This window comes from Mastomys coucha, unplaced genomic scaffold (genome assembly GCF_008632895.1).
Source record: "Mastomys coucha isolate ucsf_1 unplaced genomic scaffold, UCSF_Mcou_1 pScaffold7, whole genome shotgun sequence".
Taxonomy (NCBI): Eukaryota; Metazoa; Chordata; class Mammalia; order Rodentia; family Muridae; genus Mastomys; species Mastomys coucha.
The window spans coordinates 6104850-6111544 of record NW_022196913.1 but is presented as its reverse complement, the minus strand read 5'-3'; positions in this window follow the sequence as shown (position 1 = coordinate 6111544).

Below are 6695 nucleotides of genomic sequence, written 5' to 3'. Positions count from 1 at the left end.
CTTCTCCTTTTTATGAAGCCTGGGGTAAGTCTTCTCACCTCCATTACCCTACTAATGCCAATCTCTCAGAGGTGTGTCAGGAGGCTTTCTGAGATCATGCCACATCCTGGGAAGTTGACAATCAACATGGTCACAATTTCTCTGATCAACACAAGCTAGGCTCTGAAGCAATGTGTCCATTAGTGAATGTTAATAAAGAAAATATGGTGCCTGAAAATTATGGAATATTGTTTCACCCTAAAGAAATGAATCTGGTTATTTGCAACCCCATGGATAGAACTGACAGGTATGTTGATGAGGGGAATGATCCAGACACAACAAAGATCAGTGTTCTATCTTCTAACTCAAATATGGATGCCTATCAAATTAATGTTGTGCAAGTAGAGTCCCGAATAGTGATGTCAAATGAATAATATGACAAAGAAGGAAGGAGGATGGAGGATGAAGGATGAAGGGTGATTAGTTGATAGATACGATAAATTAAGCTACCTGGAAGACTTAAAATATAATGTTCTACCACACTGTAAGATCATTATATTTATGTATTTGAGATTGGAAGGATAGGAATAGACTGAGAAAAATGAAGTAGTAAAACTTTAAGGAGGCAAACATACTAGCTACTATGATTTAATATTAAAAATTACATATAAGTGCCAAATTTTCATATTGTTGATCACAACCATTTGCACTTATTTGGTCAATGAAGATAAAACAAAACTATAAGATGAAACTGCATATACTTACAAAGTTTCTCACAATCAAGGTATTGTTAGACTATCCAACAATACCACAGCCAGAATATTGATGTAGAAAATCAGGATTCATAAACATTCCCATCTGTGCAAGGATTTCTTATGACGTCCTTTGGATACCCATGTTTACTCCACATTCTCCTATCCTTAAATATTTGCTTGTTTTCAAATTTTACAATTTTGTCTTTTAGTGATGTTAAATTAATGGAACATTGAATTAAAAAATGATGGTTATGTTTTATATGAAGGAGATGTAGCATATTATAGAATGCTATATCAATTACAAATGAACTTGCTGGAGTTGGGAAGTAGCTCAGCCCTTGGCACATACTTAAGAATCTGAGTCTGGATCCCAAGAACCCATAGAACACCAGAAATAGTGGCACACATGTGTAATATCAACACTCCAGTTAAAAAATAAGGAGGTAGAAAGCAGGGACTGTGGCTGGGGGACCCTGCGAAGCTGCCAGGATTGCTGGACTGATTCACATACTGCCCTCTCAGAGATCTTGTTTTGCAAACAAGGCAGAAGGTTAAAACCTGAATTTGTCATCTGATCTACACACACACACACACTTGAAAACACACACAACCCTTAACATGGGCATCACTATACAAATACAGACAGGACCTAAACAAATGAACTTGTTTAGACTGATAAGTCTGAGAAGTTCAGTCACTAGGTCTCCATAGCAGCAACACCGTGGTGTGACCACCTGCTTCCCATCAATCCAGATTGCTTGTGAGAGTCTCACATTGGTGGAAATTTGGGTGCATGTATCTTTAAATTAGACAATCCTTAATGCAACTGAGTAGCAAAGGTGCATGAGCATAGAGTAAGACAAAAGAAATAAAACAGAAGAGAAACAACCATGGTCAGAATTGACTTATGGCCCAGAACATCCCTTTGGCTATTTCTGCCATTGACACATGATAGATGGTAACACACTGGTAGAGTTCTGGTCCAGACAAGTAGGCGCTTGTGACAAAGAGCCTGCACCCATCATATGTATATTAATTGATTCATTAAAAGGACTTACATAGTTTTTTTCTTCTTGCCATGTTTAGACTTGTTACTAACAGAAGTAAAAACACCTTGTTTTTAACTCTGGGTAGAATTGCCTTAAGCAAATGCGAAGAGCCTGAAAACTTTGTCCCAACCTTTTCATATTTTCAAATAAGGAAACTTCAGCATTTCTTCACTTTTACTTTTATACAATGTAGTGAATGAAAGGGGATTACTGGATTTAGTTGGTTTTCTTGGAGCTTTTTATATATAAATGACATCATTATTTTAAAAATTAAATGATAGTAATACTATTATCTTATAAATAGCTCAATGATAAATATTCTTTTTGATAGATGCATAGCATGACTTAAACCATCTCAGTAATATACAAGGAGTGAAAGAGAGGCTTTTACCCTGAAATACTATTTATATTAGCAGACAAGACAAACCTGGGTGACAATGACAGACAGGAGAATAGATCAATAAATTATGTAGTGTGCTAAGGGAAGAGTAAAGGCAGTTATAAGCCTATCCCTGAATAAAATATTGTGTCTGTGTTAGAGGTTCAACATGAGCAGACAAATAAATACCTGTGAGAGAACTGAAGTGGGAGAATCTCTCTCCCTAACTGAACCAGCCTGTTTGTATTGGATGGAGTGAGCATCAAGGTGGTTGGGAAATGAAGAGTATCTTCTTGCTATACTCTGGATGTTGGTGAATCCCCCAAATTCTAACCTAAAATCCGATATCTGGTATAACAGGTGGTTGTGTTAAAGAAGAGAAAATAATGACTTGGCTTAGCATAAATGTAGCTATCTTAATGTGCACTCCATAGTAATTGTACCTTGACATAGAGAGTATACTAAGTATTTACATATAATTATCACTGGATGAATAAAACATGCTTCCAAAATTTCATATTAATTTGTGACATGTGTTCTATTCATCCATGGAAAACAATTTCTTAGAGTTGGTTGGAGTGCTTATTGTTTTTAAAATGGAAATCCTGACCACTAAGTCAAGAAATGGGAGAATTTTGGAGCAGAGAAAGAATGATAAAGAAGAAAGGATAACCAATAATTGGGGAGGAAGGACTGGATCCAGGTAGCCAAAGCTTGAGTCATGAGAAAGGATGAAAAGCTAACTGAGATTCTAGTATTAACTCTCTCATATCATAGATTTACCCTCTTTTTATGGTGTGGTGAATAAATATATAAAATGTCTATTTGTTAGTGAAAGCATAAAGTCCAATGTGAAGCTATACAGGTTCAGAATAGCTGTGCCAACCACATAGAAATTCATTGAGATATATAGACTTTGAGTCTGGTTATTTTTGCTGTGTGATGGATTTTAATTTACAAACTCTTTATAATAAAGTTTTAATAAACTAAAAATGCAATAAGGCTCTCAAGCTAGGCATGGCAGCATAGGACTTCAACCCTAACACCTGAGAGGTAGAGGTAAGTGGATCTCTAAATTTGAGGTCAGCCTGTTCTACCATGCAAGTTCCAGGTCAGTCAGGGCTATACAAAGAATCCTGTTGAAAAGTAAGATCAAGACTCTCAATGTGATCTTATGCTCTCCCCTGGGGAAAAAACCCCAAACTCTATAAAATCTTAATTATGGTGAATCTGGGTACATATATTGAAATTGAGTAGATTTCCTTATAAGAAAATTCGTTTTGGCATTTATAAACTGGGTAGTGGTATATTTGTTGAAATGCCCTCAAAGGAACTAAATTGTAGTAATTATATTGCATGCTAAACAACATCTCACACACATAATAAAATGTATTAACAAGACTATTTGAACAATTATCTTCATTTTAAAGTATTTACTATAAGATTAAGGTGAATTAGTTGTTCTTGATAATTAGCTTGGATGGATATAAACTCCTAATAAAGAATAAAGTTGCACTGGGCTAAGGAAGAAATCCTTAGCTTCAGAAACATGGCAGAGAAACCAACTCTAAAAATGCCGTTAGGTAGTCAACTCTAAAATTGCCTTTGGATGAGCCTCATATTGGCCAAGCATCTAGCAAATTCTTTTGAACATCAAAGCATGTAAAGTGTTGTTTTCGGATAAGTCTAATTATTGAAATGATTGTGAGCCAAGGGCTGATACCTAGGGCTGTGCTCATATCTGAAATATTAAGATTTTGATAAGATAATCAGTTTTACCCTCAAGCTTATGGACTAAACATATTGCACTTCCTATAAGAATGTGGCAGCAAAGGCTCACCAGGAATGAACGTGCTTTGTCTTTCATGTTAGTTACTCATGTTAGTTAGTGTAGTGTGCCACGGATGGACACACTGGCCACTGGGGGTGAGATGACAATTTGAATATCTTGGAGTTAAACTTACTACATTTTGTAGCCAAAACATTAATTTTTATTTCCTTGGCAGTACCACATAGCTTTTCAACTATGTTTATTATGCATTCTCATAAAAAGTAGATCCATGTAGCTTAAAATTAAATCAGAATTCTTTACAACAAGATAATTTACTGAAAGTAGAAGGGGTCATGATTTAAGAAGAGAAAGAGGACCAGTGAAGGAACATGGAGAACAAGAGATGACAATATGAATGCAAATATGAGAAAGGGATATTAACCAAGCACATGAAAATGTCACCCAAATATACACTAGTAAAAAGGAAAATTTTAACATGGAAAGGTTTGGAAGTTTGCAAGGGCCACATCGAGGTTTTTATTTCTCCTGTGTTTTGCCCACTATTTTTTCTGTGTCTTGCTTGTACTTCTTGCACAACAGTTCTCGAGGAGTAAATAAAGTCAACCATGCAATGCTCAAAATGGAAAGTTTATCTCTATTACTATGAAGATTTATATTGAGGATTATTGTGAAATGGAATCAAGCTTTCCAATCAGTATAAACAAATATTGATGACAGAGTTAGCTCCTCTTATATTCATTAGCACCATAGCGTTCTGCCAGTGAAGCACTGACAGAACTACATTTTAGTATTTTCTTGTTTTCCTTTGTAGCATATTATTAAACAATTTGTCAAGTATGAAGTAATTACAAGCATGTTGTGTCTCAGATATATTACTTTATGGAAGCCCATGTTGCTTAAAATATAGCTTTCCTTTGTAAACACTTGTGAGTTTAGCTATTTCTTTAGCTAATGTGATTTCCAGTCAACTTTCAAGGATTTCAAACCCCTTGAGCTATGCTGAGTCTACTGTGTGTCTGACTGGCAAACGGGCTTCCTAAGAGCATAGTGTTTACCTCCTGCTGGACATCAAATCAATCATTATGGAGTGTTAGCTGAAAACTACTTATAAACATTTCTGAAAGGTAGGGATTGCTAGCATTTATTTTGGCTAAATACATTAAAATTTAAATTTAGTTATTGCTAGTACTTGGATAAGTATACTGATTGATAATTGTAGGATATTATATAGATTATTCTTAAGTATAAATGTTTTCCAGAACTGTACATTTTCAAAGATAAGAGAAATTCAAACTTTTACTCTTTTTTAAAAAATTGGATATTTTCTTTATTTACATTTCAAATGTTTTCCCCTATCCAGGTCTCCCCTTCAGAAACCCTCTATCCCACCCCCCCTTGCCTCTATGAGAGTGCTCCCCCACCCACCCACCCACCCACCCACTCTTGTCTTCCTGCCCTGACATTCCCCTACACTGGAGCATCAAACTTTTACTCTTTACCGCTCATCTGGGGCTCTAGTAAATCTGTTCTGACTGTATCACTGATGACTGACATGGTGGCTAACGAGAGGTCAGTGCTCTTTGTATGTGTAGATGGCCTTTTTGCAACAACAGCCTGTAGAAAGTGATGTGTACTCTCAGTGGAGAAGGGCTCTTGCCTCTGCTGGTGAACTCTGCTAATGACCTGGTCATTGTGCACTGGCTACAGGAGGAACACTGTTTACATGAAAGCCTGGTTCTTACTCAATTCAACATGGGGATGAATAGACATCTTCAGGCATCTCCAGGGACTGCCAATAATAAGAACTGAGTGGTTCTTTATGTTTGGATTTCACTCCTAATCTGCAGTTGGTCTTCTTCACATGAATTGTGAGGGAGGAATGCTGCATCCTTAGAAATGAATTTGATTCTTTAACAAGTACCTGAAGACGCTCTTATCTCAACCTTGCTTGTAGGAGTTATTGTTCAGTGAGCGCACCTGTTGGTGAAGCTTGATGAAACATCTCACTGACTTCTTTACTAGGACTGAACCTATTATGCAGACAGAAAGATGTACTGTATATTTTTAAGCAGTGTGAATAGGATGGGGCAATGCTGCAGCAAAATTATTTCTGTCATTGACTAATTCAGAAAAACAATTGCTTTTGTATGGTAAAATATTTTTATCCCCTCAGAGCAAATGGAGAAACTGCATTGAAGCCATTGTTTTTCATATTAACCCCAAGGGCTTAGGAGGTGGTTAAAGTAGGAAATTATTCTGTTTAAGAAAGGAAGGTCAGAGAATCACTATTCCTAGGGAAAAAAGTTTTTTTTTGTTTTTTGTTTTTGTTTTTTGCATGGGAGGGTGTTATCCATAGGCCTATGTCTCAAATGCATACTAAGGTGAGTTCACACATGAACTGCTGTCTGTCTGGGGAAGTCAGTGAAGTTGTGAGAACCAATATTTTATATTGCTTCTTCCTTACACATTATTGCAAAGCCCACAAATTGTAATAAAATTGATATCTAGAATAAAATACTTATTTATTTTTGCAGATTTTTCCAATGAGAAGCAAATTTCCAACTACCTTAATTCTTCATAAAAGTTAAACAAATGAAATATTCAACAAGTAAGTTGCTTTTCTGTAATATTTTGAGAAGATAGTTTGATTACTTGCAGAATTTGGTGTCATGTATAGAACTTAGTATTACTTCTCAGCTGACTTTGGTTATACATAGGAAACCTCAATGATTATGTTTTCA